The following is a 27,735-nucleotide window of genomic DNA, read 5'->3' as shown; positions in this document are numbered from 1 at the left end:
GTCGGGACTTGATGACAAAGTTGAATATGACCATTTTGTTCACTGAAGATGGCATAGTGTGCTCAACACCAGGAATGCATTATTCAAACGTGTGCGAAATGATCAGAGCATATTCTGGACATGCAGCTATGATAGCTGTACCGCTGGAGCCAGAAGTATTCGCATATGGGATACGAGTACTCATGGCGGGGTTACCAGGCCCCGCAGAAAAAACTATGAGAACTCCGGATGAGTTTCTATTCAGACCAAGAATACCTATGCACGAAGAGGAGGGACAAGTATTTCCCTTACTGATACACTCTGCCGCAGTGCAAGGAAAAGTGGTATTGGTTGAGGGATGCGACGATGAGGGCAGACCATGGTGTGCGATAGTCACCATCGAAGAAGGGTATCAAGTGACTGATGTCACTGATGACGATCTATTTGAAGAACACCCCGACCTGGAAGAGACGCGGGTGGAAGTGAGTCTAATATATTGGGTCAAAATGATCAGGCGGGAGGTACCGCAGAGAATGATGCTAGCTTTAGTACGTCCAGAATACTTCGATGGTGACATGGCCCAAGTGCCAACCAAAGTGTGGACTACAGGACCCTATGGCGTAGGTCTCCTGAAAGGAGCCGGCGAAGTAAAAATTAAGTTGAAACCAGGAGCAATTCTGCCACGGGCTCGACAATATCCTATGTCCAGAGAAGCGGATGAAGGGATTGCCAAAACAATCTCCGCCATGATGGAGCACGGCATCCTGGTGACGTCAGAATCACCTTGCAACACAGTGATTTATCCTGTCAAGAAATCAAAGGGAGGGTCTTGGCGTTTAATCCAGGATTTACGAGCCCTAAACAACATAGTCGAAGCCGAATTCCCTCTAGTCCCGAATCCATCCACAATCCTGTGCAACATACCCACTGAGGCGAAATACTTCACGGTGATCGATTTGAAAAATGCATTCTTCTCGGTTTCATTGCAACGTGATTCACAATACCTGACATTGTTTACTTTCAGGCAAATGCGCCTGAAAAGCACAAGGTTGCCACAGGGGTATTGCGAGTCTCCATCTATTTTCAACAGAGTCCTGCAAATGGACCTAAGCAATATTGCGGTAGACAGTGTTGTGTTGCAGTACGTAGATGACATTCTGATCTGCAGCACCACTGAAGAGCAATGCAGGTGCGACTCTGTCCAGCTATTGACCATATTGGCTGAGAAGGGATACAAAGTGGACAAAGACAAGCTGCAGTACTGCCAACAGGAGGGGTTGTACATAGGGCAGCTAATCTCACATGAGGGGAAAAGGGTAACCCCAGAAAGGGGCGAGGCTATCATGAACACGGCCAAGCCGCGCACGATAAAACAAATGCAAAGCTTCCTAGGCCTGTGCAACTATGTCAGAGCATGGATCTTTGACTACAGCTCATATACCAAGCCTTTGTTGCAGGCCCTTAAAAAGGCCCAGGCGACGCGAGAAGAGATTGAATGGAATGAAGGAATGGAGAAAGGGTTCACAGAACTTAAGGGGGCAATTTGTAAGCCCCAGTTCTCGGGATTCCTAATTATGCGGAGGAATTCTATCTGTTTTCTCATACCGATGGCAATTTTATGACGGCAGTGCTCATGCAGCAAACCTCGCTGAGGTATAAACCCCTAGCATATTACAGTGGGAGTCTGGACCTGGTCATGAAGGGCCACTTCCCATGCTAACAGAATCTAGCTGCCGCCGTGTTTGCCATTGAGAAGGCATCATCCATTGTGATGGGGTGCTCCATGACACTATGTTGAGCACTCGTTATTCACCATACTGGAAAAGCCAAAGGGCACGCTGACTTCTCAGAGAGCATCAGCCTACGAGGTGATCCTCTCTAACCCATCGATCAAAATAGTGCGATGTAAAACTGTGAACCCTGCTATGTTTATAGCTGAGCCAGTCACAGAGGGAGAACCTGTGCATGACTGTGCGAACTATGAGGAATTCTATGATGAGAAAGGAAAATGCCCTGGCAGGTGGAGAGATCATCTTTATTGACGGGTCTTCGAGAATCGACCAAGAAGATGGACAAAGATATACAGGCGTGGCCGTAATCAAACACATGGCAAATGGAGAGTTCCAAGTACTTGTCAGTGTACGAATACCATCTCATTATTCAGCGCAGGCTGCAGAGCTAGTGGCACTGATACTTGCCATTGAGAACCATGCAGACCAGGAAGTAACAGTGTACAGCGACTCTGCCTATGTGACGTCGACAGTACACGCAGGATTAGCATGCCGGAAAAGGAGGGGCTACCTCCGAGCAGATGGCACGCCAGTGCAACACGCAACCTTATTGGACAGGCTGATCAAAGCACTACAGCTCCCAGTGGGCATAGCGGTCGTTAAATGTGCCGCTCATACCAAGGGGACAGATTTCATGTCACGTGGAAATCACGAAGCAGACATGGAAGCCAAACGTATGGCATCCAAAACTGAAACAATCATGGACGTGGAGGTGGCACGTACCCATGAAAGAATGATGGTAGCACGAGCCACACCAGAAGCCTATAGCAATATGGGGCAGTCACAGTTAATGGAGCTCCAGGGGGAGGCACCTCAGGAGGAGAAAAATGTATGGAAGCGTCAAGGGTGTTCTTTAAACCCCTCAGACGGATTGTGGAGGCAAGACAGCACTGGTAAACCAGTAATGCCTGTCACCCTTCTAAAGGTAGTTCTAGAAAAGCTCCACTACCCTTACACCTGTCGAGAGAAAATCTTGCTGCAACTCTCGCCGAAGACTGGTTTATACCGAATTTAGCAGAGCATGTGGCATTCTTTATGGTAAATTGCATTATCTGCCAACAATTCACCTCTGGGCACACATTAAAGGTAGTGAGAGGAGTCATCCCTAGACCAAATGGACCTTTCCAGCACCTGCACATCGATTATGTCGATATGATCCAGGTGTGTAATGGGTACAGGTATTTACTTGTGGTGGTGTGTCCCTTCTCCAGGTGGGTAGAAGCAGGTCCCTGTACAGACCCCGATGCTGCCTGTGCTGCTAAATTCCTGGTAAGGGAGGTCTTCCCTAGATGGGGGGTGTGTGAGGTTATGAGATCAGACAATGGGCCTCATTTCGTGAACACAGTGTTGGAACAGATTAGCTTGTTGCTTGGTATAAAGCACAAGTTCTCGTCGGCTTATCATCCAGAGGGAAATGGAATTGGTGAACTAATCAACGGCTTGCTTAAGGAAAGGATAGCCAAGTTGAAACTCACATTAAGAAAGGGATGGATGCAGTGCCTACCACTGGCATTGTATGCTCTTCGGAACCAACCAGGCTCCGACCATCATCTTACGCCACACAAAGTGGTCACTGGGAGGAGAATGAGATCCCTTCTTACCCCCTGAGATAGAGCCAGATGTGATGCCCAATCTACTAGGGAGGTTCTGGGAGCAGAAATGAAGGTGCACCTTGACTGTCTCACAGCCAGCACCTCTATCATTTCAAGACAGCTGCAGCGATGGCGGAAAGGGGATAACACAGCACGAATCACAACAGATAGTGCTGATGAAGACACAACTCTCAACCTTAACGTACCCCCTGTCTTCCCGGGGGATAGAGTTCTAGTGAAGAACTTTACGAGAAATAAATGGGACGAACCAAGGTTTAACGGCCCCTTCATCGTAGAGGACTGCACCCCGTACCCTGTCAAGCTTGTGGGAAGAAGAGCCTGGATCTTTCTGAACAATGTCAAACCCTTTGTAGGGGAAAGCCTTCCTGCTGCACTCAACGAAGAAGAACCTACAGACAAAGAAGACGAACCGCAGCGCGTACAGACAAGATCTATGGCGAGGAAGAAGGACGCATGAGCAGACAAGTAATGAGAAAGCAAGAAAAGTGAAACTTGTAAAACAAGACATTTCCTCAAGCCAAGTGAAAAGTGTCAAAAGAACAAGCACAAACAATCAGTATAGCCTACAAAGAACGTTGTGAAAATTGTGTCCATGATTGAACTTTGTCATGCACGAAAGAAACAATAATAAGCAAGCAAACACTCTCTGCAGCCAAAAGTGCAGGGTAAATGAAGAAAATCACGCATTCATATCGCAAACGCGTTAATCTCATGAACATTTAAAACCGCACGAAGCATTCATAAGCCTAAGACTCTGGTCAGCAACAGAACCGGACATCCCTGAGAACTGAAACTGTTATCCTGAAGGACCCAGCATAAAGACTTTGTTCACGATCACATGGTTCGTCCCAGCAGAAGCCTCAAGTGGGATGTGCTCCCCTATTTTCAACTAGTTGTATTGTTCTATCCGTCACTTATAGGCAGAGAAGCCAGCGTTACTGAATTCATTCAAGACCCTGCGAACAAGAAAATAATCCGACAACTACTGACAGTCATAACAAAAACTTTAATCACACTGCCTGAACACAGTGGAAGAGATACAGATGCTTCCACCACAGCTTATCATCGACGGGATCACCTATACGTTGTTCTTCCAGATCATAAAAGAGTATCCAGGACTCGTTGGAAGAACCACTGACACCCTATCCTTCATCAGAGATCCAGAAAACAATTACTTCCTCAACCAAGTGTGGTACAAGTTGAACCACGTGGTTGCAACTCACGCAGCAGAAAAGTGCAAAACTTGTTCGCATCAAAAGAAGGGACTGTGATCAGGACCCAGCGAATGAGGCAAATGCCCCTATCACCTGAAGATACACGGCTGGCACACAACGTTTTGCTTCGATTAGTCACAGACTATCCGGAAATGGTGGGGAGACCTGCAGATGTGGACGTCATCACCTTTCTTAGGAATCCGGCCAACATCCCACACATGGGCGCACTCCTCCAAAGCATCATGCTCCAAGTGGAGCTGTCCAATTTCCAGCGAGAATTCCTGAGGAGATTTCAGTGAGACTATTGGACGAGAGACAGATCAAAGGGGAAGAACTGATCGCACTGAAAGAAAGGCCTGTGACTTCAGAGCCAAAGACCCTGAACAAATGTCATTAACACCCTCAGACAGTCGCTACGCTTTTCGAGTTTTCTTTCATCTCATCGAAAACTTACCGGAACTAGTAGGCAGACCCAGCAATGTCGACATACCCACCTTTTTAATGATCCATCAAAGACTGACCAATTAAACAGACTCCTAAGGGCTATTGCATCACAACTAAGGAGCAACTATGGACATCCACTGCTAAGAAGAGCCTTAGAAGGGGGCGTTCCAAAATAATCCTTTTCATCATTCCCAGCCGGAGACAAAGCAAGAAAACAAAGACACAGTTCTTCATGCTTTCAACATAGGACAGGTCGAGAAGAGCAGAAACAAGGATAACAACATCTTGTTCTATTTTTTCTTTTTCGTGTTCATCCTCTCTCGCAGTGGAGTAAATGGGGGAGATAGAGACTGTTCAGCGACTTGACCTCGAAGGACCAAGTGAAAGGAACAAAGACCCGAACTTCACTGCCGTGTTTACCGTTTTCAACCTTTTTCTTATTTTTTCCTACCTCCTCATATGTTCACTTTTATTTTTATTTTTGTTTTTATTTTTTCAATGGTTTATCTATGCGTGATTTGTAACAAATCCATTTTTATGGTGTCACTGCAAACAAATTCCTGCATGTCCTCAGGGCCAAGACGAATTGGGAAGGTGCCCTGGGAATGCGTTGTATACACAAATGCAGGAAGAATGTGATGTGCTAAAAACGGTAGTCTAACCTTTTTCCATAGTCTAGCAAAGGATCTGTACTCCATAACTAGAGACTTCCGTCATCACTCGCAAGAGGGGGGACATTAAACTGCACCCGTCACTTTAGTGTTTGCTGAACCTTTTAAGTAGCGAAATCAAGATAAGAAAAGAAATAAACTATTGACTATGGACTTGTTCGAGATGGGGGCCCAAAACAGTAATTTAGTTGTGCCACCAGTGGATGGGCGCCCCCGCTTTCCTGGAAGGAGGTGCTGCAAACTGTCCTTCAAGGCAATCATATGTATATGTACAGTGATTATTGTAGTATTTTTGTCGTTAACGATCAGAACTGCATTTTTTATTGGTGCACGAAGCATCCCAATGTCCGTGCATCCACCAGTTAATGGGCATCTCGGCCCCACAAAGGCACCCAGACCTTATATTGTCATCCTTGTTCCAGGAAAAATTGATGATAAAGCAAATGATTTACAGTTGAATTAAATTAGCAGTGATATGGATGCACCTGAAATTATGAATGACGAGAAAAGCTGGAGACAGGGTCAGCACGGAATGAATGATAACATAGCACTGTCCACAGCACGCACCCACACATTGAGTGCACACGAGCAAGGGTAAGTGTCAATGGCTGTGAGACCCCAGGCCGAACCGACAGAAAACAAAAAGATACCTGTGAAACGAACAGCTCCAGAGAACAGAGAACCAAGCGAGCAACAAGACAGAGATGGCATGACAAAATCCCTCAAGAGAACAGAGGAGGCCACAAAAGAACTCATGGGGAAGACACATGCGGTAGTCAAGTATGTGTTTCCACTCATACTAAGAGCAAAGAAACTACATGAGGAGCTGAGCAAGAAAACTGCAGCAACTGTGATAACGAGCACACCTGCTCCAACACCAGAAATAACGACCGAGCTTACGACACCGCCACATGTTGGACGGATGATGAGCTACATGTGGAAGGAGGTCTACGAAAGAATGCACGAGGGAAGAAGAAGAAACACAAGACCTCTCCATAGTACTGCAGGGCAGGAAATGAAACCTGCCTCTCCAAAAATAATACCTGAGAGCCTGCCGGAACGGAAGAGCAGTACAGATGCATTCAGAGACATAGTGATAGCTAACTACAGAAAAACACTAAGGATCAAGAGAAGTCCATATGAAATCGATAATGAGCTAAACGATTACTTGGACATCACAGCCCATCTCGGAAACAACATATGGAACCAGCACATGAAGGAAGTAGGACGTTGGCAGTCAGAAGGAGAATGCTTTGTCTGTACGTTACTGCCATACAGCATGGGAAAATCCAAGATCTTCGTGGCTGTAGAGATCGATGTCCCCACAGCCCACTGCATGTCACACGTGGCAATGTGCAACACCGGAGGAAAATTTATGGGAAAAGACGCCTCGTTGATATGGACCAACGAAAAGGACTACCCTGATGAAGACGGGTTTGTCCAGGACATCAAAACAAGAAACAGGGCACACACCAAGAATCACGTTATTAGATATGAAAACCCTGACGTCAAAGGATCAGGAATAAGGTGGGAAATAAACTCAAGACTGAACGTCCAAGGAAAAACGGCAGAAGAAGCTCAAATATGGAGGAACCGGGGACCAATCTGGGGATCAGTAGTTTCCCCTAACGGATGGGAGGAAGGAGTCGTAATCTGCCGAGCTTGGATGGTCATTGAAGCCTGCAAAGAAGCAATAGAAAACTCACAGAGGTTATGTAAACCTCTATGGCCGAAGTTGGTGAAGCTGTTAACATGGGTCGAAGACAGGGGAGGGCCCCTGCAAATAGTACCGTTGGAGAACCCGAAACTGTGCTTCAGAAGTAATGGCACAACGAAAATGGGGGAGAATCAAAACTGTGGACGAATATATGAGGCACCAGGAATGGCACAAGGAACCGCAGTCCTGAAGGACCACTATTGGGCGTGTGGATCCAAAGTATACATAAGACTGCCAAAAAATTGGGGGGGCATATGTACATTGGTCAATGTCCATGTTCCCGCACTGGTGATTTCAAAAAACAATCTGAATCTGGACAGCTTCCCGAAAGCAGATGCTCATCTGAGAAGGAGGAGATCCGCAGAGCTGATATCCAGAATGAAGAGAGAAAACTACAAATCAGAAGAAGCATTCTATGCGATTCCATACGAACACAGGCTGTTCAGCCTTACTTCAACAGTATTCACCACAATGCTCCTGCCACACATCCAAATTGGAGTGAATGCTAAATGGTTGCAGATAACCCGATGGGAGTTACTGCAGACCATCAACACCACAATAAAAGGATTCAATGCGATCAAAGAAGAGCTGAGAGCGGTTAGACTGATGACCCTCCAGAACAGATATGTGCTTGACATGATCACAGCAATGAATGGAGGTTTTTGTGCAAAAATCGGAGAATCATGTTGCACATTTGCACCATCGCATGGTGAGGAAAATGGAACCCTCACAGAGGCCATAAGCATGTTGACAACTTTAAAAAACCAGATGACTGATGAAACGGACGAAGTGGATGATGACAGTTGGTTTGGGAACCTATTCTCATGGGTCCCGCAATGGATGGCTGATATATTCAAGTTCCTGGGAGCCTTGCTAGCCATGGTACTGCTAGGATTCTGTGTTATCAAGATAATCATCACTCAATGCCAGAAAACTGCAAAGAGAACCATTGGGATGAAAATTATGGTCGATGTCGAGCCAGGCTGGAAACCTAGAGACCTGACAGATGAAGAAATAAAAGACTTTGTGATGGCCAGTGAATTTGCACCAGAGGGAACTAAATTCACTTATCCCAAGAAACAAAGAAGGTATGAAGGCAAATTAATTTACTGCAGTCTAAATGGACAATGCCAGTTGATGACCTGGAACAAAGATGAGCTTGTGAAAACTGCAGGAAGCTTGAAGGGGGTGATAAAGATATGGACTCCTAAAATGCACATGTTCACTCCGTCGTGTACCAGTCCTGAAGACGATGAACAAGATTCTGAGGAGTCAAAGAAGCTGAATGCAAAGGAGGAAGCAGAAGTGGTCGATGAACCGACCAGAGGGGGGAGTGTAGAGGAGGTCCCAGACATGGCCTGCACCCCTGCTCCACATTTCGAGATGCCAGCAAAGTACTCGCAAAGATATGTGACATACGAGGAGCAGCTGAACCAACAGAGGGCCTCTGCCCTCTGTACGTTAGAAGATCAGTACCTGTTGAAGTGCCCATAACCAGACAGCCCTGGGCTGCACGGTACCCAATCAGACAACCGTACCGGTCATTGGCACGAAACGACGAGTATTTACAGACTGTTCACAAGGAAACCCTGAAGTCCTTAATGGAAGGCCAATGGAAATAGACTAAGGGCCTAGGCAGCCCCGAGAACAACCAGAAGTGGCTACTGAAAGCTAGCATGCCCGTACCAGTGACTGCTAGAATAAATGTAATGGACAGAGAGGAGAGATAAAGTTAAAACGTAAGGAAACGTTGCCATGAGACAAGATGGAAGCACCGCCCTATCGAATGTGTGTAAATAAGCTTGAAACGCAAGATGCTCAGAAATCGATAATGCCTGCAATGCTTTGTAGAAGAATAGAGCTGCAAGCGCCAACCATATTTCTACCTCAATACAGCACAATGTACACATGCGACTCCATTTTGTGAAAGCACAAGTGTACCCAGGCGTCCAGGGGCCTAACAGGCTGAGTTTCGAAACCTAACAGAGGCCAGGGAAGAAGCAGGATCGAAACTTAGCAAAGAGAGGCTCATGCCGGGGAAATCGAGGTCAACCAGAGAAGGGAGGTGAGCAATGAGCTCACGAGACTCCAGCTTCAGAGCATGCCAGCCCGCCCGTGAAGGTCAAGATAAGAGAGGCCCATGCAGGTGGCCAAGTGAACACAGAATTAAATACACAAAAAGATGGCAAACTAAAACAGATTCACGGTGAACTAGCACGTGACCAGCCAGGCGCGAAGATGTATCACTGCCTGATGTCATCCAGAACCCGAGGATGCCATAACTTTTCCTGATAAGAGACTACAGATCCGAGGCCATACCCAGCCAACTAATTGACACATAGCCCTAAAACACTGATTGATGGAAAGGAGGAAGGGTGAATCTTGGGACACTAGGCACCTGGGTGTCTATTCTGCATGCTGCTAATTAAAGTGGAGATTTATGTTTAGGGGTGTAACTTGCCCAATCATGATAGACCATGTAATCTAGGGTCCTATAGACACTGTAACCAATGAGACATCGTACTTGTAGTGACGTCAATCACGTGTGTTGTAGAGGGATGGCATAGACGCCCACCCGATAAGAGTTATCCAATCCAATTGCTTTATTTCCATATACAGATATAACACCTATACTTAAGTTACCTTTCCTAACCAATTATGTTGCATGATGATTTTTTTTTATGGAAGTAGACGTCAATGATGACAAATTTTTCCCATAAAAGAGGCTGTTGTACTGAAGTTCGGGGAAGTCGGGGTGAGGCAGGTGTTTGTGATGCTGCTGATCTCCATATGCTGATGTATGTATCATTAAACAGACTTCCCTTTGCCAATTTACTGAGTCCTGATTATTGAACCTTGCTGGAGTATGTGAATCGCGCACTCTGTCCTCGCATGGTGCAGCTATCTTGTATTACTAGTTTTCGAGGGTGAGTACTGACCAATGGGCCCGTCAGGAATTTCCTCTCCTCGTCAACATATTCATCCCTCAAACCAAGCCTGAACAAATTGCTCTGAGTGATTTCAGACAATTGCGACTCAGTGTCGCTGGTGCCTCCCTTTGGAACAGCCTCCCGGCCACCTTGAAACTTGAGGAAAAACATCTTCGGTTCCGGAAACTTCTCAAGACCTTCCTCTTTGCCTCTGCCTTTGCCCCCCTTCTCTCCTGTTGATCTGTTTCTTCTCATGGCATTGTGGACCTGGCCACCCTCTGTTCTTTCGGGCCCAAGTATCTGCTCACCCTGCCACCCTCCTGCACTGCCTCCAGGCCACCATCTGCAGTAGGGTTCTGTATTTGTACCCATACAGCCCCCCTCCCACGTTTCATCTGCACTTATCAGATATACCTTTCTGACTTTCACCTGCCACTTGCTGGCTGCACTACAATGGTTTAAAGTCTTTATTTATTATTTATTCTATTTAATATTTATTTGTTTTTCTCTCCTCTGCTTCGCACTTTTCCCCCATTTTCCTTTCCCATGCACTTGCGCTTTCTTAAATGTCACTGGGCCTAGTAAGATTGCTGTTTTTTTCTGTTTTTTCTCTCCCTTGTTCCCCTCCTTTTTTGCCTGGTCACATTCTGAAACACTTGTGTACGAGCGCGATATAAATAAAATATCATTTAATTTCATTTCATTTAGTGGCCACCTGTTTAAATCTGCTGATGTAGGCTATCAGACCCTGATTCCCTTGCCTCTATATCCAGCAATAGTGTCTGGGCATTGGCAGCTTGGTTGGGGGACTTGATGAAATCAAAAAAGCCCTTTTCAAACTCTGAAAAGTTTGCCAACAAAGGACTACGGGTTGATATGCAAGGCGCTGTCTATGCCAGGGCATTTACGGTTAGATGGCTTAATATGTAATCAATTTTGGCCTTGTCACTGAGAAAGTGATTCGGTCAGAACATGAATTGCACCATGCAGTGTTTGCAAAATGTGGTCAAACATCGGGGTGGTCTCCATCGTACCTCATAGCTGTGGTCTGTCATACAACATTTTTGGAAAGGGCCACTTAGGTGGAGGCAGAAAATGCCTTCAGCTGGGCAACTTCAATGCAGAGGGCTCTTAATTCATCACAGAGTTCCTGGAGGGCATCGTTTTCATCAGAGTCTGGAGTTAGGCATCTCAATCTGTCCTGCAGTGCCCCTGCTGTGCTTTAGCACCTGTTATCCAGGACTTGAGTCGATCCGGTGTCTCCACGATGGCATGCACCCCATCTGGTCCAGTCAATGGGCAGCGTGGTGAGGACTCCTTCCCTCAAGCCAAAAGGGAAGCGGTATCTGGGGAGGATGTCCACGTTTGATATTTCCCCCTTTTGCAATTTTTATAGACAGGGAAGTCTGTCCACAGGAGATCTTCATGAGGGAGTCCTGGCATCACAATCATTGGTAGGGAGAGCTTTTCGCCCAACACCTGGATCCCCACTTTGGCTTGGGGCTATACATTGGTGTCCCAGGCACATTGGTGGTCCTCATTCCGGGACATTATTCATGGAATGAGCTCTTCTGTGGTTATCGGGTCCGACCTGATGGTAGTCCTTCAGATTCTAGAGTCATATAATTCTGTGGCAGCTCTCCCCTGGACCATAACAGGAAGATGGGATTTGCAATCTGCCTCATCGGTTGTATAGACTGTCCAAGATGGTGGGTCAGGGATGTCTTCCTCATCTGGAAAAGATCTGGGAGGTATTCTGGATCTGCCAGGTCAACCTCCTATTATAAAGTGACCTCATGGAGAGGATTGTCCTGACCACTGAGGTTCTAGTATCCAATCTCCGTAGGTTCTTCCTTGTGTGCTTACGGACAGAACCCGGCGACATGTCTGCGCTTTCTGCCTTTCATTGACCTCCATGTCAAAAGCATAACATACACCTCTGTCCTGATGCGGACCCGTCAATGGATCCCCCCACCAACTTGGTAACTCCGATTTTCAATCTAAGTAAACACACATTACTGCCTGATGAAATAAAGGTTTTGTCTAAAAGACTATCCTTTGTTCCTACATCTCGAGCAGATTCTTTTCAAACAGAAATTGAAATGCGAAATTTCTTTTGTGTCGTCAGACTACGCTACTTCTTCCAATAAAAAAAACGACCCAGTTCCAGACAACGATAACAGATCAGGTAAAAAAACACCGTCCAATTTCACTCCTCTGCAATCGATGGTATCACCTGAAATACTTGCTTTCGAAAACAAAATATTAAGAGAAATGAAATTTTTGTGTACTAATAAAAGCAAACACAAAAATAATCTTTCAAAAGCCGAACAACTGGCTTTAAAAAATTTGGAATCGAACCCCTTATTTGTAATCAAACCCGCCGACAAGGGCGGAGGCATCGTACTGTGGGGAGTTGACCTGTACAACACAGAGATTAATAAACAACTATCTGATCTATCAGTCTACAAACCGATTCTGATTGATCCTACCACCACAATCATGGAGGAAATAGCTAGTCTGATGGCACATGCTGCTGACCAGGGATGGATCAATGATGAAGAGAAACTATTCTTGGTCAACAAATATCCGGTAACTCCGGCATTCTACTGCTTGCCAAAAATACATAATCACCTTACCTGTCCGCCGGGACGGCCCATAGTTTCAGCTATCGGTTCACTCCTAGTGTATGCAGATGTGTTCCTTAGACCCTTTGTTAACCAAATGAAATCATCCAAGATTCCACCTCAATGATAAAAATCCTGGATTCCATCATAATTCAGCCGGATGACCTTTTTGTCACCCTTGACACCACGTCACTCTATACTAATATACCTCAGACGAAATGTATTGATGTCATGCTGAAACTATTGGAAACACGGCCTGAGAAGCAACCACCCTCGGCATTCATCGCCGAATGCATACGCATGGCTTTAACTAAAAACTTTTTCATTCACAACAGCTCTTTCTATCAACAACTGAATGGCACGAGTATGGGGGCCACTTTTGCCCCAGATTTGGCAAATTTATATATGGACCACTTTGAGAACACCCATATATATAATGACACCAATCCCTTTGGCAAAAATATCCACACATGGCATCGTTATATCGATGACATCTTTATGATCTGGCGCGGTACTACGGAAGAACTCACAAGCTTTAACACCTGGCTCAATCAATGTGAGTTATCTCTCCATTTTACTTGGCAAGCGAATAACAGAGAAACACCTTTTTTTGGACCTTCTCATATATCGCCGCACATCTAATAATACAATTGGAACCAGTCTCTATAAAAAGCCGACTCAAAAAAACACACTACTCCACTTTGGCAGTTTTCACCCCCAATCTCTGAAAGAAAATCTCCCCTTTGGGCAGTTCCTTAGGATCAGGCGGAACTGCTCTGAAAAACAGGACTTCCAAGTCCATAGTAAAACACTAAAGGACAATCTAATTGCCAGAGGGTACCCTCCGCACACCATTAGGAGGTCGTATAAGAGGGCGAAAAACATTCCAAGAGCTGACTGCCTTTCTAAACAAGACCGAACTAAACTAGACAAAATCACATGTGTGACAACGTTCACCCCTGTCAGTAATGCCTTGAGAAGATCCATTTTAAAAAACTGGAAAATGATAAACAGAGTCTTTTTCCATTCCACCTCCCCGGTTTGCTTTTAAACGGCTACAAAATCTTGGTGATAGACTAGTACATACATATCCCAGACAGCCCACCAAAGCACCTACACAACCAACACTATGGGGTTTGCCCCCAGTTGTAGGCCACTTTAAATGTGGAAAATGCTTGATGTGCAATTACACCGAAAATGCTAAAAGTATCAAGCTAAAAACCGGCATTTGGACGTTCAAATCATTCTCAAATTGCGCAACCAACTGGGCTATCTATTGCATCATCTGCCCATGCAAACTTATGTACATTGGCAAAACAAAACGCACTGTCAGAACTAGTATAGGGGAACATCGCTCCTGCATCAAGAATAACATTAAAGATAAACCACTAGTAGACCATTACAGTAAGATGAAACATTCACACGACGACATGACATGGTTTGTCTTACAAACCCTTGATGCACACCCCCGAGGGGGAGACAGGGACCTTAACCTGCGGAAATTAGAGCAAAAATGGATTTACAAACAAGATTCTATGAAGTGTGGACTAAATCTGTATATTGAATGGAACTTGTTTGTACATAAATAGGCTCCGGAGTGACACACATGGGCTGTAGCACTTTCTCCCATTGGGCTTCTCATAATCAGTTAGCTCCCATACATGGGGCCACTTCCATCTTTCAGCTCATGCAGGTCTACACTGTATAGTACCTGCCCTCTCTTATTCATTCCCATTGCCATGTGGGTATTAGCCATTGATATCTTTCAGACATGCCAACTACTACACTGGGCTTTTTGACACATGCAAGCGTGTGATGGCTTCTATAGGTCATTTTATGACTGTATTTTTCATCCAGTGAAGTTTGCCGCAAATAAAAATGTCAGAGACATGTTTCTTTCTGAGTGGTGCACTTTTTTGCACCGAGTCTTGCTAGTACCACCGCGTTTATATATAGTTGGCTTCCCTTTTTTTGGACACTCCAAGATGGCTGACTCCGTTTATCAGCTGATGGAGTTCCATACTGTCCAATACGGGGCCTCACTGATCCATTCCCGATGTCAAAGGGTTAGTAGCCACTGACACGCAACACGAAGCACGGCCAGTCTCTAAGGCTTTGACACACGTGTTTGCCCCTCCTTGGTGCAACTAGACTATCCACTCAGTAACATTGACCACTCAGGCACAAATACGAAATTGCATTTCGTTTACTGTGTTGTGTTCTAATCTGTTTAACATTACCGCACCGATAGAAGAATGGCCTGATGTATACATTCTAAGATGGCCGACCTTCTTCTGCAGCTCATTCATGGTATCACGCGAGTATGTAAGGACGTGATAGACATCACATGATCCACTGGATCCATTCGAACTTGGCGATGCCGCTACAACAGAAGGACAGAGAGCTCTAAATTTGCAAGTAAGCCGATCCTTACCCAAACTACAGAATAGTTTAATACAGGAAGCGTAACAAGGACGCTTCACTGAACAGTGCTTTGTTCACTTTCCTGTGTCCTTTAGAACGCCGCTAATATTTGTGCCAGAGTCGGGACGAACTTCACCAACAGTGTGGTTACGCCCATTCCGAATAAACTACCACTGCCTTCTCCAATGTGACTATCTATAGAAGGTAGGAGGACATATACATGTACTTCTGTATAATACTACATGGGATAGCACCCAGGTACCTGATGACGCATTTTCTTGCGTCTCTCGTTTTCTTTTGTGTCTCTCACACAGCCAACTATGGCCATTATTGGCATTTTTGTGCCCTTCCAGACTTACATGGAGTGCTAATCCACAGCACCTGACCCACATAGAACACCTTCTTGAAGTTCTACCGTAAGGCACCATGCTAATTATTAATGTTTTTGTTAAAATGGGGCAAGTGTATAACTAACATCTGCTGTCCTATGGTATCGCATTAAATGTGAAATTATACAAATATGTAAAAAGAATACACACTAAATAGCCTAATGACATATATGTTAAAAATTTAAAGAGATTGAATTTTGAATATATCCAGGTTGCACACTAGTCACGATATGCAAGGGCTGGTTTTCATTTTGAACTGTTGTGGCATTTGTCACTTGTGCCATTTACAATATAGCTAGTTTTTAACATACATGTTTGTTTGTCTGGAGAGTTACATCCTTAGACATCCTATACTTACAATGAAGAATAAGACACCTGGGTCAAAGCTGTCGTTTTTCTGTGTCCTGACGAAAGCCTTATCTGGTCCTACATTCATCTAATGGACAACAGTCACCCTTAAACTCTTGAAGACTGTCTTTTAAGACTGGAAACAGAATCATCCTGTCAACACACTCCCCACACGGGTTCATGTTCACACATTGTCCCGACTGGGGCCTTTGTAGAAGTACTACCATCCTTTGTCTATGATATGAAGTCACTCTTGTCATTACTAACATCACCTTTGAAAATATAATAGGGTTGATGTATAACTTGAATCAAGCAAATAGATTCACGTGATTGTTTACACATGATTCCTTGCTTTACAGGACTGTGATTTCTTTCTGTTTTGTGGTATGTTTTTTTAACAATTGAACTGATCATGTTCCATTCTTTTAACATGTATTAGAAAAATGAAATATAAAAAATGGTTTTCTCTGATTGACTAGCTTATGTGCACTTCTTGTGATATTTGTTTTGATACAAGAATGTGATTCACCTTTTGCCTCCACCTAGTTCACATATACCAGTTCAGTAGTGTGACACCAGTAGGTAGTTTGTTTTGGGAATCCTCCTTTGTTCATCTGCTGTGTCAGTATCCTGATCTTCAGCTCCTGCTCTTCAGTGGCACAGAGCAGGTTCAGACGTCAGAGGCACCCTCTCTGACCGCTGCTGTGACAGCAAAGCCACTGCAGTGGCTGCATTTCTGTCTCTATCAAAACCATACTAATTATGCTAAACTATCACCTGGTGGCAGGATAATATGGAACTATTAGTCATACCTAGGTTCCGTTACAGTGGTTGATAGTTCACATAATTGTTAAAGCCACATCTGATTTGTAGAATATCAGTGCCATGGATCCAAGATGGCCGCCGGGGTGAGGAGTCGCAGCTAAACCGCGCTCCGCCCGGGCCGCCAAAAATAGCACGACCGAAGCCGTGACGGACTGCGTTCCGCGCCCCCGACCACAAATTACCCCCCCCATACATTCCCCCCCAGCGAGGAAGCAGGCGCTGCGGCGAAGCGAGCGCCGCCGTAAATCGAAAGGGCGAGGTTGACTGCCCCTCCCCCATCGGCGCCGGAGGAGACTCTCAGACGTCGTAGGGGCCCATCCAGCGCGGCATCGGGAGTCCGGGAAGCACCGGCTGCGAGAGAGCGAGATTGGGGACACAGCGGACCCGGAGGACAGAACCGCCCCCACGTCACCCCACACCGCCCCGAAGCGAGGGAAGAGCGGCGTGCAGCCGAGCCGCGGCGGCGCCGGGAGAAAACAGCGCGAGCAGGGCGGACCGCAGGAGAGGAGCAGCGGGGGCCGCCCTGCACAGAGCGCACAAGGAGAACGAAGCGCAAAAGGTGAGCCGGCCGGGGGGGGGACCAGAAACAAGGCACCCGCCCGCGCGTACACACCCCGGGGGGGACCCAAGACAACAAGAGGACAAAAAAAAAAAAAAAAAAAAAAAAAAAAAAAAGACATACCTCTCTCTCCGGCACCAACTAGATCCCCCCGGAGACACAAGGAATCACAACACAAGTCCCCCCCACCCACGCAGGCAGGATTCAAGGCCCACAAGACAGGGGTGAGGAGAGGGGGGAAACCCAGGAAGGAGAAACACACTACTGCAGAACCCCCAACAGATAAGAACCTCTCGGAGGTCAAGCAAGCGAGGAGGCCCCACCGGAGGGCTACAAGAGGGCGCAGGAGCCCCATAGATTGTCCGCCGGAGCGCCCGACCATGTCTAGAGCAAAAGGAAAGGGGAACCCCATCCAGCAGACTCCCCAAACGGTGAAACAAGGGGCCGATATCCTACAAATGTGGTCAACAGAGGGGACACCACAACCGAGAGGGAGAAACCAGGGAGACTCCACGGGGGAGGCGGAACCACTATCCCAGCAACAGCAACCACTGACCAGGGAGGACATGCAAACCTGGTTCATGGACCTGCAGGAAAAATTCATGTCTACAGTCCAGGAACAATTTACATCCATGAAGAACGAAATGAAACAAGCGGTTCAAGACATGAGAACTGATATAAACAACCTAGAAGAAAGAACAGATATAATGGAAAAAATGGTGCAAAGCCTGGAAGAAGACACGAGACAAACAAGCGAAACGCAAGAACACCTGGTAACACTCACCCACAACTTGGAACTACAATGTGAGGATTTGGAGAACCGCTCTAGACGCTCCAATATCCGAATCAAGAACATGGCGGAATCAGTGCTAGACAAAGACCTGAAGAAAGCAGTGGGCGAAGTGTTCAGAGACATTCTGGGAACACAAGACATTGAAGATATAGGAATCGACAGAATCCATAGGGTGGGACCGAAAAGAGCTGGGGCCCCAGGGGAAAGACCTCGAGATGTCCTGGTGGCTCTATCTTCCTACCCGCAGAAAGAACAGATTCTTAGGAGAGCCAGGGAATTGGAGCATATAAAAATGAATGGGCAAGACATCCAATTGTATCAAGACTTGGCACTAATAACCCTCCAAAAAAGGAGAGCAATGGCCCCACTGGTGAAAGTGCTAATAGAAAAACAAATCCGCTACAAATGGACCTTCCCATTTGGGTTACTGTTTACATGGGAAGGAAAACAGAAAAGAGTGACCACACTGGAAGAAGGCCTCAGTACAATGGGACTACAAGATGAAGAGATGGAACAGGGGGAGGCCACAAACAAGAGAGAGCGAACGAGAAGACCTATGGGCTGGGAATACACCAAACAGAAGAAGGCAAACGCAGAGAGGGACACCCGGAGAAAGGTACCATGAAGAACACAAGAAAAACATATACTTGGGGAACAAATATGGAAACGCTGCTACTGAGACCCAGTCGGGGGGGAGCATGGGAACGGAGCCGAACGGACAATTCAAGGACGGCGTTCTGGTCGAGACCCAACGATCTGGAACTCGCTAAAGACAAATGATTCAATGGGGTTTAGGAATCCCCATAACATACCCCCCGAGGGTATGGAGGGCAGGGAGCGAAGGGCGCAACGCCCTAGTGTCAATAGGAACCCTCGCCCTACTCGGGGGACAGTTTGGTTGTTTTAATGTTCAAAGTTGGGGGGGAAGGGAAGTTCAAGGGAAGGGAAGGGATCGGAAGAATCAAAGTGTTGAATCGAGAATAGAAGGGGACCGAATGCAACAACATACAGACAAAATAGAATGGGGATGATACGCTGTTTGACCTACAATATTAGGGGCATGAATCACCCAACAAAAAGAGCGAAACTGGAGAAACAGTTAAAAATGGGGAAGGCGGATATACTACTCCTCCAAGAAACCCATATCAAAACTAAGGATAAGCAAAAAATGCGGATAAAAGGATACAAAATATGGGCACAGGCAACGACAACGGAGAAAAAAGCAGGAGTCCTGATAGCGATAAAAGAAGGAAAACACATAAAACCACTAGACACTATAATAGATAAGGAAGGAAGATATGCCTTCGCCAACGTGGAAATCGAAGGATATCGCATAACACGCGCCTCAATATATGCACCCAATCAGGGACAGGATGGCTTTCTCAGAGACGCATTATCGAAACTGGAAGACTTCGCTAGAGGAGAAGTGATATTGGGGGGGGATTTTAACTTGGCGTGGAACCCACATCTAGATAGGAGCACAGGAAACATACATGGACAGGGGGCGCCATCAAAACGTCTGAAACAACAAATGGACCAAATGGCTCTGAATGATGCATGGAGGGAACTGAAGGGTGAACAGAGGGGATACACATATTTCTCACATGTTCACAATTCTATGTCCAGGATCGACTATCTCTGGGTGTCGGTGGGGTTACTGGGAAAGATACAAGGGATAGATAAGGGTACAATAGCCCTCTCGGACCATGCCCCTCTATGGTTGGACGTGACTCTCCCAGGGAGGAAGAGCGGGCTATGGAAATGGAGGCTACCGCAGGAGTTGATCCAAGACCCAGTTACAGGGGAGGCCATAAGGGAAATGATAGAGGAATACTTCACACAAAATGATACAGGGGAGGTTGCAATGAGCGCAGTTTGGGATGCGTTCAAAGCAGTTTTGAGGGGAAAAATGATAGCGATGAAAATCACGAGAGATAAACAAAGACATATGTGGGAAAAAGACCTGGAAAAAACAATCGAAGAGATCCAAGAGAAATTGACGATAAAACCCACAAAGACATAAAAAAAATCATTAAAACATACACAAGGCCAACTAGAGATGCTACGCACGAAGGGCGCAGAAAGGAACCTACTCTATCTGAAACAGAGATACTATATAAGAGCGAACAAAGCGGACAGACTCCTAGCACGACAATTAAGAGCGAAACAAAAAGAAACAACGATCAAGGCCATATGCGATGCGAAAGGGGTCATTCAAACTTCTACGCATGACATGGGGGAGACACTGAGGCAATATTATCAAACGCTCTACTCCACAGAACACCCCAATATAAACGCCCAAGCTTCATACTTAAAGGCCCTAAAGATCCCGAAAATCTCAGAAGAAGACAAACAGTCACTAGAGACCCCTATCAGTGAAGAGGAAGTCAATAAAGCCATAAAAGGACTCCCAAGGGACAAAGCTCCAGGCCCAGATGGGTTTACGGCCCTATTTTATAAAAAATATGCAAACATATTGACTCCGATCCTAACAAAACTCCTGAACTCATTCAAGGACACCGGTAACGTGACCCCCACAATGAATGAAGCGAAGGTGCTGGTGTTTCACAAACCAGGCAAAGATCCAATAAACCCCGCATCATACAGACCAATCTCCCTAATCAATCTAGATGCAAAAATATATACGAAAATCCTGGCAACTAGGATTATCCCCGCTCCTCCCAAAACTGATAAGCGGGGATCAATCAGGCTTCATTCCCGGCAGGCAAACCCACGATAATACTAGGAGGCTAGCCCATCTGGTCGAAAAAATAGGGATATCCCACACCCCAGCGATACTACTGTCAGTAGACGCCGAGAAGGCTTTTGATAGAGTGGAGTGGTCAATACTGTTTAGGGTCCTGGAATCCATGGGGTTTGGGGAACAATTTATCGCGAGCATCAGAGCAAACTACAACTCCCCATCTAGCAGAATAGTCATTAATGACAAGCTTACTGGCAAGGTGACGATAACGAGAGGAACGAAACAGGGTTGCCCCCTATCACCACTATTATACGCTCTTTTCCTAGAACCCCTCCTAATTAAAATACGGGAGTCAATTCACATCAAAGGGATAGAAATGGCAGGTCAGCAACACAAAGTAATTGCGTATGCGGACGATATGCTAATAACCTTAGAGGACCCGGAATCCACATTATCAGCCACAGTTAGAGAATTAGAAAATTATGGGACCATCTCAGGGCTAAAAATAAATAGAAAGAAATCAGAGATCCTCATCCTGGCAGGGGATAGAACGAACATAGAAAGGGAAGCAAAAATACTGGACCTCAAGCTAGTACAGGAAGGTATAAAATACCTGGGAATAATTGTACCTCCAAAAATAGAACAATTCTATGGGGAAAACTACCCGTCGCTAATTACAAAAATCCGAAAGGAATTAAATAGATGGAAGCCACTACAGATATCCTGGTGGGGCAGAATACAATCAGTCAAGATGACCATCCTCCCAAAGGTACTATATTATTTTCAGGCTCTCCCGGTGGGAGTCCCAGACACGTTCTTCAAAACCTTAACAAAATTGGTATCGTCCTTTATATGGAAAGGAAAAACGCCGAGAATAGCAAGGATGGTCCTCACGGCCCCAACCAGAGAAGGAGGAATGGCGCTCCCCCATTTTAGAAAATATTACCAGGCAGCACAGCTTAAAGTCCTGAGGGAGTGGGTGGGGGAGAATCCCCAACAGATATGGGCCAAACAAGACAGAGCAGTAGCCAGGACCCCACTGGTAGAACTCCTCTGGAAACAGAGGCAGCACAGGCACGAAAATTTAAGATTAAGCGAAATCATGAAAACCACGCTGGAAGCATGGGATAGCCAAACAAGAAAAGGCATAATGACCACGGCGATGGGACCATTTACACCCATCTGTAGAAATCCACTATTTCCACCGGGGATGGAGCAAGGGGCTTATGACAGTTGGGAGAAGGTGGGCATTACTAAAATAGGCGAGATGTTTGAGGACAAGGAAGTCATCTCCCTAGAGTCGTGCCTGGCAGGTAGGAGAATCCCCAAAAGCGATAGATATAGGTATGAACAGCTAAAGCACTGGCTAAACTCTCCGATAATCACCGAGGCAGCAACCAGGGACCTTACAAACATACATCACATCCAACACGGGGGAGAGAAAGTGGGTATCAACTCTATACAAATACATAAACTCACAAGGGGAAAGCATTAAATGGTCATACAGAACAAAATGGGGCAGAACATTGAGGGAGGAGCCAACGGATAAACAATGGGAAGACCTATGGAAGCATATCCCCAGAATGACCCGATCGGCACAAACTAGAGAGATGTGGGTCAAAGTTATGACACAGTGGCACTACACTCCAGAGAGGCTCCATTCAATGTACCCAAACACACCCAATCACTGCTGGAGAGGATGTGACGAAGCGGGAACATGGAGACACATATGGTGGGACTGTAAAAACATTAGACCCTTTTGGGAAGAAGTGAAAAATGAGATGGGCAAAATATTCCCGGATGTGGGGTTGATGGGGGATGAAGTGTGGCTCTGTGGAATTAGAGACGATACAGCGAGGCAATACAGCAAAACGTAATGGAGAACTTTCATGGGACTACTTATAGCAGCATGGACCACCATTGCACAGAACTGGAAAAACAAAAATACCCCACTGACCTACACCTGGCTTCAGAAAATATGGGCCCATATAACAATGGAGAAAATTACTCACAAACTTCAAGGAACAGGAGACCAATTTGTAAAAGAATGGGAAGGGACCCTGCAATACCTCCAGTCAGACTTTATGGAGCAATGGTGCCCCCATAACATAAAAATCTCAGACATATTCAACGCATAATCAGGAACCCGGGACAAAATGACTTCATCCGACCCGAGGGGAGGGAGGGGGAGGGGGGAAGGGAAAGTTATAAGTTTCAATGTTATCTTCTTTATGTAATATCGATGTAAAACTAATAAATACAAGGTTTTTAAAAAAAAAGAATATCAGTGCCATTCCTGTGAGCTCAGGCCAGCTATGAGAGGTGATGTGTATTCCAGGCACTTGACTGTCTGCATTCCAGTGAATGGGACAAAAGCCAGGATGCCTTCCTCTGTTAAAACTCTGGGAGGATGGGAAACGTCTCCCAGCCAGATTAGAAAAGGAAATCTCATGGGAGCTTGGCTTCAAAGAGCGACTCCCATATCCAAGGTCTGCCTCACATTAAGGGGTTGCACCACAGAGGGCCTTTTAAGCTGCAGTCTTGGAAAGGGGGCACAGTTAGGAAAATCCGCTAATAAGGATTTTTTCATTTAGATTTTCTGTAGGCTTTTCTCTCCTTTCTGTCCCCTTCACATCTTGCGGAACAAGGCACCCTGGGTATGATATCAGGAGGCAAGGGTCACTTGCACCCTTTAAACTAGGCTTGCTTTCATCCAATACTTCTTTGATTAGCTTTTGGACCTTCAAGGAAATCAGGATGAATTACTTTGGACCCTGTTGGAAGAGCAGTCTTTTCCAAAACCCTCTGCCAGAGGTGAATACAAGTGTAATACAGCAGAGGAAAGCTCTACTCCCTACCTATACCCAAAGCACATTGGAGGTTACTTTTTCAGAGGACTGGAGCCTCTCTGCTCTCAGAGACCTCTATACTAGCCCAACCTCCCTAGGCTAAGGCAGCATATACTGAAAAGGATCTATGGCAATTCGCCTCTGAACAAGAGTACCAACAGCACACCCAGACATGTGTTTCAGGCTGAAACACGTGTCTGGGGTTGCTGTTGGTACATTTGTTCAGAGGTGAATTGCCATATCATTTCGGTGGTGGACTTCCCATGTGGGGTGGGACAAAGACTGATATGCAAATGGATATTTCCATTCTGTGAAAGGTACAGTGAGCTAAAGTGTGGCTGTGTACTCTCGAGTGGGCACTTTCTCAAGAACAGGCCATTTAGCCGTGTTTGTTTTCGCAGAGGGGGACCTGTGACTCTTTTTTGATAGACTGAACAGGACTCACCTTGCCCTAAAGGCTTCTGCAGTGGGACTCACAGCATCCAGAGGGCCAAAGCAGCTAGGTCTCCTGCATTTATCACCCAAACCACTTTGACCTGCATTCGTACTGGTGCTGGCACTCACCTTCGAAATATGAACGCTGTTGCTGCCTCATTGAACTAGCTCAACACTGCATTGCCCCCAGCAGAACCACGTCACCTGTTTGGCTCGAGCACCAGTGCCCCATGCAGATGACTCCAAACCGCCACACCACTGAACCAAGCATTAAACTAACAGGACCTTTCATTGTAGCTTGATTCCAACCGCTGCAGCTTCATGCCACCATTCAGCCCGAACCAACAGTACTCATTATCTCGAACCACAATCGATAATCAAACTGCTCCTGGTGATCCATCAACCTGCATTACCCGATGCCACATTCGAACAGCATGGGCACCGCTCGAACCCGACTTGATGCTGACTCACCACCTGGGATCAACGCGACTTGCCGCACTTGCACCCAGTTTGACCCACAAGCATCACATCTCCTAGCCCCACCAAACTGTCTAAGAATTGGAATCTGGTACTTTTAAGAGCCCCTATCACCTTGATCCGTTCTTAGGCCCTAACGACTGGTTAAAGACCCGGTGCACCTTTTTCCACAAGAAACATATCGTTAAAAGTGATATTGTTGCAATTCTTGCCTTTTTCCTCCGAGCTAAAGTATTCTGAGTGCCTACACATATTTGTTCTTCATTTTCTATCTTCTTGTACAGGAATGGGTTTTTAAAGTGATTGTAATAGCTGAATAATTGATTTTTTTAAATTAAAGTATGTATATTTGTATAGAACCTATTGGACATCATTTTGTTTTGGAATTGTTGTACTGTTGTTGTTGGGTTGCTACTGTCTCACATTCACACCCCTTCCAAGAGATTATCCTTCCTTTGGCCCACGTTACCACAAAGAGCAAGGAAGGTGTACCTTTTGGCTGTGCCTGTTTCCACTTTATGATTGGGTTCATGCTTGGTTTGTAGATGTGTGGTGACAGAATAGGTGGTTTGGCCACTACTCATCCTTGCACTCCTGTAGAATAGGAGTCATTTTGTCACAGGAAGCACAGCCCATTTCTATTTGTGCCACTAGTTTGTTCCTCCTGTTCCAGGCCAGGTCTTGTCCATTTGGCCCAGGTGCATTTTGGTACTTGTGCTTTTTCTCTGAACTATACTGCTTCCCAGGAACTATTATCTGTGATGCTGGAAATGCATTGGAGGGACAGGGCCTCCCTGGCGTTGTCCTGTAGTCCTTTTTCATATGTGTTCTGTATTGTTTTCTTCCCAGGAGTCCATGTGGGACTACTGGCAGTGCAGCTCTTCCTATTTTTGGTTTGGTGTACAGACCCTTGGGGTACCGTTATGGCACCCATTGGTGGGGGTACAACCCTGTGCTACTAGTGTATGTTTTTGGGCACCTGTGTGTGACCCACAGAGCAGGGTATGGGCTGGTGGCAGCTCCATGCTGAATTGAACAGGTGCTCTGAGTATCCTCCATTTTGGGGATACCAAGGACCTGCCATTAGAATCAGTTGATTCCTGATAGGAAACAAGATTGCCCGTGTGGCCTCCTGCTTTCTATTGCCTGTTACTTGTTTTTCACAAAGTCCTGGGAAACCCTGCCTCTGTCCTTTCCTCCTGACTGGTGTTGGGTGGAAGTTCCATATATGGTGTTATGCGGAAGTCCAGGCCAGACTGGTTGGAGCCTTCCCAATGACTGTATGTTGTGGCTACGCCTATGGGGTGGGACCTGTGTTAATGGAGTGTGTGATGAGTACGCATTCCGTGTTGTGGGTGTCTAGTATCTGGCGTTTGACACAATGACTGAGACTGCCCTGCCGAAACTGGTATGAATGCAGTGTGTAGTGCTGAATGGCAGAGCGCTTGTCCGAATCCACATTCTGTGTTGTGAGTGTCTGGATGGAGAAGAATGGCCTGAATGCACTGTGTGCCTGATTGGCTGCCTGACTACCTGAATGCCCTTCTGAGTGATTGGTTGCCTGAGTGTGACCCAGCAGAGTGAATAGGAGATGAGCAGTATATCTGGGGGCCTCTCACAGCTAGAAATAGTTCAGAAGCTGAAGTTGAAACTGATGCTTGACTTTGAAACACACTGGAAGAAGAACTGCTGCTGCTGTCCTTCGCTAATCTGAAAGCTGCTGTGCCTTCAAGGAACTGATCCAAGAGAGGACCTGGCTAGGAGACCTCTTCCTGAGCTTTGAATGACCATTGTGCACCAGCTGATCTTTGCCAAAGCTCCCTGGGCGTCAGACCCTGTAAAGGCTGCCGACCAGAGACAGGGACTGCCACGGAATCACAAAGAGAAGCGCTGGGACATTGAAGTCCATCACCATTGACGACCGCAGTCGCCGACCGGAGCCGGAGTGCTCTTTTGCCTATGAACATTGAAACAAGGACTCCCTTGCTCATCTTCATCGACCGCTTTCGTCCTGCTGGAGTAAGTCAAGGCTGCCGACGACCGAGGAGAATCCGCCGGTGGGTTTCCCGCCACTCAAAGACCTCAGAGACGCTGACGAAGCTACTGAAGCCAGCCATGGTCTTGTCCCGTTCCCCAACGCCAGACGCCGATGACCCGACGCCCTTGCTGGACCAAAGTTCTTCATTGACTCTTTGCGGCAAAGGACACTCGTCGTCGAGGTGCACCGCATGCCTTAGCCTGCAGAACGTTTTCGATCGATCGTCAAGGAGCACCGCAAGAACCGAAGCTGCTGCTGCAACGACAGTGTTCACCCTTTTTCTTCGTTGGATCTCGACAATCTGTGGCTCCTGCCTTAAAGGGAGCCGCTCAAGAAGGATCCATCGACGACCAGGTACATTGGGGTTGTAGAACTATTTAGAAGGAAATAATACTCTTGTGAACAATATCTGGACTGGGCTTGTACGATATCTTTATATATAGGTTGCCTAGGTGGGGGGATACTCACACAGAACTGTGTCTAGGTAACGGGCCAGTATTCTGCCTATTGTTCTAACTAACTGCTTTCCTCCTCTGTCTATTGTTGGTTCTCTTTATTACTTGATTTGTGTGACATTTAAACTAAGTCCAGTTGATGCACTATAATGAAATCTGATAGTAATTGTGGTACCATGTAGAACTGTGTATATATTTGCCATTGTAGATTAACTGAGCACAAAGTGAGTTATTGTGATTGTGTATATAACCTTAAACCTTTATTATATAAAGACTGTGTTTTAACTAATACAGTGTGTTGACATTCATTTGAGGGGGCTTGGGGACTATGCGGTACTTAAGAACCAGCCCACATCACCTCCTGAGAAGCTAGGCCTTGTTTGCTCGACCATAGCTACTGTAATTGAGAATCTTAGCTGGGGTCCTCTGTGCCTCTCCTCTACCATATAGAGAG

The sequence above is a fragment of the Ambystoma mexicanum genome, chromosome 2p (genome assembly GCF_040938575.1).
Source record: "Ambystoma mexicanum isolate Mex_15411 chromosome 2p, UKY_AmexF1_1, whole genome shotgun sequence".
Classification (NCBI taxonomy): Eukaryota; Metazoa; Chordata; class Amphibia; order Caudata; family Ambystomatidae; genus Ambystoma; species Ambystoma mexicanum.
The sequence above is the reverse complement of the archived record's forward strand: the minus strand, read 5'-3'. Positions refer to the sequence as shown.